The sequence below is a fragment of the Asparagus officinalis genome, chromosome 10 (genome assembly GCF_001876935.1).
Source record: "Asparagus officinalis chromosome 10, Aspof.V1, whole genome shotgun sequence".
Taxonomy (NCBI): domain Eukaryota; kingdom Viridiplantae; phylum Streptophyta; class Magnoliopsida; order Asparagales; family Asparagaceae; genus Asparagus; species Asparagus officinalis.
The window spans coordinates 44,115,138-44,126,825 of NC_033803.1; positions in this window are offsets into that span (position 1 = coordinate 44,115,138).

The following is an 11,688-nucleotide window of genomic DNA, read 5'->3' on the forward strand; positions in this document are numbered from 1 at the left end:
GCCACCACACTAGCCACAGATATGTTAACTCAAACATCCTACACGATGAACTCATTTATGCAATCAACCGAACTCATACTTAACTCTAACACTCAAGCCATAGCTAGATTAGAAACCCACATTGATCAACTAGCTAGTGCCATAAGTGAAGGAGAGGAAGGAGAAATTCTGAGTCAACCCGTGGTCAATCCTAAGGACACTCAAATGAATGCACTACAGTCAGGAAAACAGGTCGATAATCAGGAAAGAACACCTTTAAGCTAAATTCTTGTTCCAATTCATTCTCCTTCTGATAACTCAATTCAGGAACGACCAGAGGAAGAAGAAAAAGAGTCGGATCCAAGTTTTAAGGAAATTTTTGGTGAGGAGCTGAAAATATTAGGAGAAGCAGACCAGGTTTGTCAAAATAAGGAAACTGTGTTAAACAATTGCTGCTTTGAACTAAATTTTGAAGAACTCTTTCTTGATGAACTAAGATTTTTGGAAAATAAACAACAATCAAATTTTTACACATCAATCATGAATCATGGGGTTGAGGAAATTGTTAAAGAAATTTTGGTTGTTAGAAAACAAACATTCATAAATCAAGAATCTAAGTTCAAAATGCATGACACCAATAATACCTACCTTCCATTGCCACAAGAATTATTGAACACCCAGATATGCTTGGAATTTCAGCACAGTATTGATTATATCATTTTGAATTTGTTTAAAACCTGGGGAAGAATTTTCAACAATAATGTAGGATTCAATGTAGAACATAAGCTCTTCATGTTGAATATTTTATTCTACATTGTTTATTTTATTTATTTCAGCATAATAAAATCTTCTCTTATTTTAGAGTTTCTTGTTCAGTTGTAAACAAAAAAATATTAAAAAAAAGAGAAAAAAGGAAAAAAAAGAAGAATAAATTTTTGATTCTATCCTCCTCAGACCAAAGGTAATTACAGATTTTTATCAACTGATTAAATATAAGTACTTTACTTCTTATCTACTTTACTTTGTGCATCATAGAGTTTACATTGAGGACGCATCATAGAGTTTACATTGAGGACAATACAAAATTTAGGTGTGGGGCTGGGAAATAGTTATTTTTTCTCTTTATTTTACATTTTTAGTTGTATTTTTGTCATTTTTTTTCCTTTTCCTAAAAAAATTTATAAAAATATCGTCACTTGCCAAATTGATAGAGTTATGTAATAATTGATTTATTTGATAAATTTTAAATTTTCTAATCTCTAGTTTGTTATTTACATAAGTTTAGCTTTTATGATAACTCTAAATAAATTTGTTAAGAAATGATTTTCAAAGTAGTATACTTTACTTAAGCCTTAACTTAGATTTTTATTTAAAATAATGGAATTTATGCATGCTTAGCTTAGAGTTAAAAATAAATTTTCAAAGTATCTTGACTTACATATTTTTCAAAATATATATACATATACATATAAAAAAATTGCAAAAGAAGAGTGCGAAAAATGGGCACCAAAAGAAAAAAAAGAAAGAAAGAAAGAAAAAAAAACTCTTGAATTCAAGGTGATTCTATCTTATAAAGCCTAAGATGACCGAGTAATTAAGCCTAAGGAGTATTTTTATACTTAATAACCTAAGCCCAATGGGGTTGGGATCCATTGGCCCAAAACTCGTTAAATGGTCGCTTAGAAAGCCCGTTAAAGTAGAAAAAAATCACCAAGGAAGAAAGAGTTAAAAAATAATAATATAAAAAAATAAAAATACTAATAAATGTTTTATATATATAGTTATATTTATATATATGGTCTTGAAAAATATTTTAGATCAAACAACTTGAATATTATTTTAAATAAAGAGTTAGCATGTTCTTCTCAAAACTTTTAAATTAAATTTCTAAGTTTGGCTTGGTTTTGTATTGCTATAATGAGAAGATTTTCTAGAAAATTTACCTTAGAGTTATATATAAAAATATTTTCTTGAGTAATAACTAGCTTCAATTATCAAGTAAATTTAGTTATTTACTAACTTTTTTAATTTGGCAAGATGACCGAATTTTGTGGGTATATTCACTGTAAACTCTCACGAGACTACAACTCGTCCACTAGGGTAACCTAGGGATTTAAAGACTTGTTGTATGCGCTAAATATAATCATGATTCCTACGAAAGTGAATTAGGTTTTCTTTCATTTTTCTTTCTTCGCTAGAGGATTAGCAAAAGTTTAGGTATGGGGGTATTTGATAATCACATTTTATTATAATTTTATACCATCATTATCTATTTTTAATAAATAAATATACTACTAATAATTATTTTTATCTTTAACTGTAGGTTAATGAAGAAATAATAAATAAATATCCAAAAGAATCCAACTTTCTTATTTTTGTAACATTTTATTGAAGCCCAGAATCATGCCGAATAGCCTGTAGAAGCCGAAGAAAATAAAAAAATTAAATATGAAGAGAAATTATATTCAAGATGGTTGGCCGCAAAGAAACGATGATATCTCCCAATCCGGAAGGCGGAATTTAACATATGATGTGGCATAATTATGTACCAAAATTGCAAGTGCACAATTGATCAAGTTATAGTATAATTATGTACCACGAAGAAGGTGATTTTAAGAGATTATTAGTATTGGTTCTTATGTTTTGTGCGTTGACAAAAATAGGATTAAAGAATAAGTGTGATTGTGATGAGTGATTGTTGTGAATATATGCAAGAGATAATAAATTGAATTTTAGAGGAGAGAAGAAAGAATCAAAGAATAAATAAAATTACAAGGCAAGAAAGAAGAATGAATAAAATCAAGAAATAAAATCAAGAATAAAAAGAAAATTCAAGAAAGTCAAGATGGAGGATTCAATTAAGATATAAGAAATCTAGAATTTAATCCACTAACTAACTCAAATATACAATACAAACTATTCTCTTTTTATCATATTTTAACTTAGATTTATTAAGCATAGACTATGAAACCATTTAAGGAAAGTATAACCTATCAAATTATCATCTAAGTTAAAATTACTATTCATGATAAGAACGACAACAAGATAGTAATCCTAGAATTCATAAGCATAACCTATCAAACCATTTAAGATAAGCATAGATTATCAAATTCTTCTTCTACCGATTAGCTCTCTAGTTGATTATCCTAAACATGAAGCAAGAAAATAAATCTACTCTACAAATTAAAGTGCAAAAAGAAATAAAAAGACAAAAAAATAAATCTACACTACAAACATGAATGTAAATCTAACTAATAAGCAATAATAAAGAAATTACTAAAAAGAAATAAAAGAGAAAAATAAAAAAATACAAACCTTCAAATTGCTCTTCATCTCCATCCTCATCATTCAACAAAAGAGGAGAAAGAACAAATTTAAAGAGGAAAAAATTATTTTTATTAATTGCAACAAAAGTTATAATTTTTGGAAGGCCTTCTCAATTAAGAGTAGCCCTCCTCTCCAAATAGAGTTACAAAATTTTTCACACACCTAACCCCTCACTCTCTACCCCTATTTATAGTAAACATCAGTGAATGAGAGCCGTTGGATCGAACTCTTATCCAAAAATATCAAAAATCAGCCATAGATTCGTAACTAATTGTACGTCGTATCGATGCTAGCATCGATAGGGGTATCGTTGCTGGCATCGATACGGGCATCGATGCTAGCATCGATGCCCCCATCGATGCTGGCATCGATGCTAGCTCTTCTCTGGTTGCTGTCCGAACTTGTTTCTTCTTGTGGGCTTTGGGCTTGGAAAATTCTTTGATTTCTTCATTTATTTGATTTAGGCTTTGGCATTTCTTGGGCTTTACTTCTTCTTCTTAGCTTGGGGTTTTGGATAAATTGGAAATTGATTTTCCAATTGGCTTCATTTCTTCATTTAATCAACGAGTTTTTGTTGAGAGATGGGAGTTTGAGATTTATTCTTCATTAACCTGCAATTAAACATAAAAACAGTTATTAGTGGTATATTTATTCATATAAAATAGAATAATGAGGGTATAAAACTATAATAAAATGTGATTATTAAATACCCCCATACCTAAACTCTTGCTAGTCCTCTAGCAAAGAAAATAAAAAGAAAATTCTGACTCACTTTCATAGGAATCGCGGTTGTATTTAGCGCATACAACAAGCCTTTAAACCCCTAGGTTACCCTAGTGGACGAGTTGTAGTCTCGTGAGGGTTTGAAGTGAATATACCCACAAAATTCGGTCAACTTGCCAAGTTAAATAAGTCAGGAAATAACTAATTTTCCTTGATATATTTAGACATTCTAATTGAACCTAGTTAATAATCAAGAAAACGTTTTTATATATAACTTCAATGTAAATCTCTTAGAAAATCTTTTTCATTATAGCAATACAAACCAAGTCAAATCTTAGAGATTTAATTAAAAAGTTTTGAAAAGAACATGCTAAGTCTTTGTTTTAAATAACTTTCAAGTCTCTTGATCAAAAATTGTTTTTCAAAACCATATATACAAAACAACAATATATATATATATAATGGTTAGTGTTATATGTATAAAAAAAAATTTTCTTCACTCTTTAATTCTTGGTGATTGTTTTCTATTTTAACAGGCTTTCTAAGTGACCATTTAACGTGTTTTTGGCCAATGAATCCCAACCCAATTGGGCTTAGGTCATTAAGTATAAAAATACTCCTTGAGCTTAATTACTCAGTCAACTTAGGCTTTATAAGATAGAATCACCTTGAATCAAAGAGTTTTTTTTTGTGCCCATTTTTCGCACTCTTTTTTTATAAAGTTAGTTTTTTTTAAATATATATGTGTGTAAGTATATATATTCTAAAAAAATGTGTAAATCAAGATAACTTGAAAAAAAAATATTTCAACTCTAAGTTAAGCATGCCAAAAATTTCATTATTTTTAATTAAAAATCTAAGGTAAGACTTAGGTAAAGTATACTACTTGAAAAATCATTTCTTAAGAATTTTATTTGGAGTTATCATAAAAGGTGAACTTGAGTATGTCACTAACTAGGGATTAGAAAATTTAAAATCTATCAATTAGATCAATTATTACTTAACTCTATTAATTTGGCAAGTGACAATATTTTTATAATTATTTTTTTTTCTAAAATTAACCAAAGATAAATGCTGAGAGAGAAAAAAAAATACTGAAACAAAATATTAACTAGCAAAATATAAACAAAAGCTAACTAGCTTACACCCCTATACCTAGACTTAGGGGTGGGCAAAAACCAAAAAAAACCGGTTCAACCGAAAAAAACCGCCCAAAAAAACGGACCGGTTAATCGAACCGAATTAAATGGATGAGAAGAAGTCTCTAACCGTCCGAACCGAATTAAATCGGTTTGGATCCAGTTTGAACCCCTGAACCACCCAAAAAAACCGACCCGAATTCTGTTGGGCGGTTTAGAGACTAAACTTATACCTCAAAACTTTTCCTGTTATCATCCAATAGATTAAAATGGCGCAAGGAGCAGTTTCAAGTAATGAGTACAGCAATATCACAGAAAAATATCCTTGAGAACTAAGTAAAGATTCAAATCAATCCAGAAAATTTGTTATGCACATGATGCACTTACAAAAGATGCATATGCTACATTATATGAACAATATCATACAAAACATCACTCCACCGTGTAATTAAATAAACTTAAACTTTAGTTAAAAAATTTCGCAGAAAAGATCTTGAGAATTACATAAGATTCAAATCAATCACAAAATGTGTTATGTACATGATACTTACAAGAGATAAGCATGCTGTATTATATGAACAACATCTTTAAAACATCAGTTCTCTGCGTAATTATATCAACTCAAAACTTTATTCTAAAGATGATAACCAGTCTAATAAAGCTTTGTTGGCGAGCTCAGGAACCTCATCATGAGGACAATGCTCAGCTTGCAAATTCACAACAGAAGTCTTTGGATAGAACTCTTTGTAAATTCAAAACCGAAACCGAACCGAACCGAACCGAATTTCGGTTGGGCTGAATATTCGGATGAAGGGGAAAAAATCTGGATCTGGATGAGAATTTTGAAAATTCGAAAAATTCGGATTGGATGCGGATTGGGCATAAAACCGAACCGAACCGAATATGCCCAGCCCTACCCAGACTTTGCAGTGTCCTCAAGGCAAATAATATCCAGAATATCATAGTTTAATAAGTACATGCCGAACATCCCTCACTGCTCATCTCCTGATATATCGTCATCCACATCATCCGTGGCAGTTGCTGAACTCGGTCCTGCCTCATCCTCTCCTGGAAAATCATCTGGCTGAAATGGTGTGATAAAACTATGAAGCTCAGGTGGAGGTCCATCTATATCTCCATGTTCTCTCTGCCATCCTCTCGCCAAATATGTCAGGATCTCGGTGGAGTAGCTCATCTGACCATGTATGTCGTGTATATGCCGCTGCATCCTATGCATCTGACTCTGCATCCTCTCCATGCGAATCTGCATCCTATCCATGCCACTCCGCATCGTATCCATCTCCTCTCGAGTGGGGTCATGTGTAGCTGGCTGGTGCTGAGGAGGCTCTCTACCTGAAGGACCGGACTGATCTCGCCCTGAAATGCTCCTCCTCACAGTCTGATCATTTAGTAACTCCTTCCCTGCTTCTAACCAATCCTCTGCGAATAGTGGACCGTGAAATCTATGGCAGAGTCTAGTGATAAAATAGGGGTAAATGAGCTGAGTACGTGATGCAGACTGTGTCCTGACCCAATCCAACACATTCTCCACTGATGAGCGCATCTATACAAATATAATCTTCGCTATATCAAATCACTGACCAGTGGCTATCCAAAAGAGAAGGAGAATATCGTGTGGGGTAACGACAGAGTATGCAGAGGTGGGTTTCAAATCAAAGTTCAGGAAAAGATTAAGTAATCTATATTCTGGTTTGAGATTTAATGAACCGAAACTAGATGTAAAGATCCTCCCACACAAGGTTGCAGACATGTTATTGTATTCTGGTGTACCAAGCTGTAAAGTGGAGGCTAAATGGAAGTAATCTGGTACATCAGTGGGTGGTTCTACAAGGTCAAGGGTAGCACGGATAGTGGAAAGATCGAAAATAACCCTAACACCCCTCACGATAGAAAAAGCTGAATATTCTCTATCTGGATCAATCTCCCATCCAGACTAGAACTCATGGACTAATGAAATGTTGGCTTTTTCTAGGGGTTTAGTCATCATGCTCCTAAGACCTACTGCAGTTAACATGGTGATTGTATCGAATCGAGGTTCGGTGTTCACTTCGCACTTTTGGAGGAGCTTTCAGGACTCTTTTGGCAGCAGATTATCATTCAGCAGTGTTTTCCACCCACAGACTGATGGTCAGACAGAGAGAGTGAATCAGGTGTTGGAAGACATGTTGAGGGCCTGTGTCATTGACTTTCAAGGCAGTTGGGAGGATCACATTCCATTGATAGAGTTCGCTTATAACAACAGTTATCAAGCGACGATCGGTATGGCCCCGTATGAGGTATTGTACGGGAGACCTTGTAGGTCACCGATATGTTGGGCCGAGCCGGAGGACAGCTTGATGCTTGGACCGGAACTGGTGAGGCAGACTACTGAGAAGATAGCCTTGATCAGGGAGAGGATTCTAGCATCTCAGAGTCGGCAAAAGAGCTATGCCAATAAGAGACGAAGACCCTTGGAGTTTCAGGTTGGAGACTCAGTTATGCTGAAGGTGTCGCCTATGAAAGGTGTACAGCGATTCGGACGACGGGGGAAGCTTGCGCCGAGATACATTGGACCATTTTAGATTCTGGAGCATGTTGGAGTTGTGTCATACAGACTAGATCTTCCAGCATCGATGTCTAGTATACACAATGTATTTCATGTTTCTATGCTCAAGAAGCACTTGCATGATGAGGAGCAGCAACGAGTATTGGATACACCAGAGATTGAGTTTCAGGAGGATTTGACTACTGTCGAGATTCCGGTTCGTATTCTTGCCAGAGAGGACAAGAGACTTAGAAACAAGGTAATTCCCTTGGTGAAAGTTCAGTGGAACCGAGGAGGCATTGAGGAGATTTCTTGGGAGCGCGAAGAGGATTTGCGTCGCGACTACCCACACCTGTTTGAACAGGTAAAATTAAAATTTTTATGATGTGTATCCTGCATGATGTTCATATCTTTGATTATATTTACATTTAACACTAGAATGAGAATATTCGCGCTTAATTCTTAATCTTTCAGAACACATGGTATATATATGGGGGGTTCCTTGTTTGGATTTTTCACCCGATGTACTAGTTCCACTAGATTAGGATTTGAGCGGGAATATTACCATTTTAGATAGTTAAGTATAAATGTCTCTATATGTTTATCTGGAAGTTTATGTTGCGAGATGCGTATGGTTTCCGAATTTCGAGGACGAAATTCTTCTAAGGGGGAGAATGTAGAACCCCGTAATTTTAATATGAATATATGTGAATTATTAGTAAATAATTATTTTCTTTCATGATAAATAGCTTGAGGTCATTGATGTACATGATAACAAGTTATTTGAGATGATATGAGAATATGGGTGTAGAGTTTTATGCGTTGGTTTTGCAAATAAGCAAAACATGCATAAAAACTAAAATTTTCCAGATCGGTCGACACATCAGTCGACTGACTGTATCAGTCGACACATCAGTCGACTGATAAGCTGATTTCCAGTTTTTACAGGTTTCGGGTCTGTTTTGTTTTGGTTCGGGTTTGGGTCGGGTTTAGCTGTTCATATATATTCCTTTTCACCCGAATTCACCCCTTTCATCTTCAGATCTGAGAGAACCCTAGCCCCCTCTCCTCTATCTCAAACCCTAGCCTTGTTCTTGGTGATTTGGGGAAGAACTTGGGGGATTTTCGTCGAAATCTTCACATTGCAGCAAAGGGGATCCACTCTCTCTCAGATCCAGGAGTTGTTCATCACCCAGAGGCGAGTAACATCTCGCCCAACTCTGTCCCTTTTGTTTTACATGAATTTATTGAGTTTAATGAGTTTTGATTTAGCCAAAAACGTATTTTTTTTAGTACAAAGAATGAATCTTTATGGTATATGAGGTGGAGTATTGAGCAACTCAGTTTATAAAAGGACCAACAATGTTTTATTAAAGAGATCTAGATCTGAAATATGTGTATAAGAGATTTAACATGAGTTTTGTTTTAACATGAGATTTAACATGAGTTTTGTTTTAAAAATGTTTTAAAACATAAATACACATGTTTAGGGTTTTGTTTATGTATTCACATATGGGATTTCTGTTTCAGTTTAGTTCATACATGTTAATATCAGTATTTTCATGCTTGGGATTGATGGGGATGAGTTTAGATCGAATTTTGTGTAAATAACAACCTGTACAGAATTTCTGCAGTTCATTGGTCGACTGATCAGTCGACCGACGGGCTGAAATTTCAGTCATCAGTCGACTGATCAGTCGACTGATGGGTTGATTGTTCTTTTCTCAGTTCCTCAGTCGACAAGTCAGTCGACTGGTAAGCTGAGGCTGTGCTGCCTGAGTCTTATCAGTCGACATATGAATCGACTAACGTCATCAGTCGACACATCAGTCGACTGAAGAGGTGTTTTACAGATTTTTAATCTGTTTGAGTTGCTTTTTGGGGTCGCCTCGATAACCTGACTCTAGCTTACCATGTTAATGATTTATCTGTACATGTGGGTTGACTTTTGGCACAAGTTTAGACATGTACACCGAGACGCGTGTGAGTACAGAATATGTACATCAGTCCGCATATACTTTTCACAGTTACACAGTCCTCGTGTTGGACTATAATCCATAGAAGTCCTCGTGTTGGATTATAATCCATTCTTGTCCTCGTGTTGGACACTTGCCATTTATTCCATGTGTTTGGAAAACCACAGTATCTAGTTCCTGTATCGGACATATTCCTTGAACCTGTTTATGACTTTCTCACAGGAGTTTTATAACATGACACTTATGTAGATTATAACATGGCATACATGTAAGTAATAACATGATGCTCATGTAGGCTATGACATGGCACTGTACTTATGCTCTGAGATTAGTTGTATTTCTTTTATTATTGCTTCCTGTACTAGAACCTCGGGTTTAGTGTTTAGGGATTTACAATTTGAGATATAAGGTATATACATGAGGGTTTCCTTGTTTGGATTATTTCGCTCGACGTACTTATGCTCGTGTTGTAAATTTCTAAATACTAAAATCGTCTTTAGTAAGATCAATGATTTTAGATCTATTACGTATTATCTATATTTTCTTATACAATGAGCCCTGTTCCCTTGGGGTTGGTTGTGATGTTGCTCGCTAGCGCTTTGACGCTCGTTGTCCCTCCCCCCTTTCAGGTAACAAGCCAGGAGCCCGGAGAGTCGCAGGTTGATGGCGACACACTTTAGTATTCAGCTGTCTATTTTAGCTATGTTTTATTTTGGAGCTCCACTGTAGATTTATTTGACATTTGAGGACTATTCTCTAGATGTTGTAAAGGCTGTATGCCTTATTTCCTTTACTCAGATATTTGTACTTGAGACTTGTTGAGTATTTCAGTTATCCATTCAGACATTGGCTATGTATTTCTGTATGTTGGATGACGAGATATTTATGTGATCACTATCACTTCATCAGTTATTTCTTATACTATCTTTTACTTGCTTTTGTACCTACACCTATTGTTGACTCTGCTAGATAGATGTTAATTGTGATGGTGAAACATGTTATTGCACGGTGAGGTGCAAGGCAGGTTTGACATTCTTGGTTTTACCTTGGACTGCAGCCTTGTGTGAACCCATGGGCGTCACAAGAATTTAGCTACAAATTGTTCAACATGAGTTAATTTCAAGTTATCAGAATTTTGTTTTGACAATAAATTTCCTCAAAATTGTTCCTTTAGAAAAAAATGTTAAAATTTTGATAACTTGATCGGTGAAATATACATGTTGATATTACAATTATAAGCTAAACCTAAAAAAAATGATTGGCAACTTTTTTTTTGGCACATAACACCCCAAATTCAAGTTTATTTTTGCCATAAAGCACCCCCAAATTCAAATTTGTAAATCAATCGTTCTGCACCCAAGTTGGAGGTCTGAAAGTTTTTGGTTTGGCACAAAACATCCCAAAGTCCAATTTCGTATTTTTCATGAAACCCTTAAGAAATTTGGATTTGCATAAAACACCCAAAAAAAAATTTTAGCTTTTATTCTCAATTTGAAATAAATACCCAATTGAATGCATGAAGATTATGTGTTTTTGCATAAAAACCCCTAACAATTTTCGGGTTTGCATAAAACACCCCAATTTTTTTTCCTTTTTTTCAGATTATTGTACAAGATATCCTCAATTGAGTTCACAGTTAAAACCCCCAAGAAATTTTTGGATTTTGCATAAACCCCCCCCCCCATTTTGTACCAAATCCCCAATTTAAACCCTCAATTTGTTAAATTGATCATGAATCTCACAAAATATGATAATCATTCACAACTACCCATGATTCAACCACTAGATCATCCATGTATTCAAAAAAAATTACAAGATCAAGTTAGAAAAAAATACCTTGGTAGATGAGTGGAGGTGGAAGAAGCAAAGATCCGAGGAAATTGAAGAAGTAGCCCTCTAATTTGTTGTGATTGCGTGGTTTTTTATTTATTTTTTTTTTAAACACTGAATTTTCGGGTTGAGGAAATGGGGTTTGGGGAGATGAGGAGAAGAAAACAAG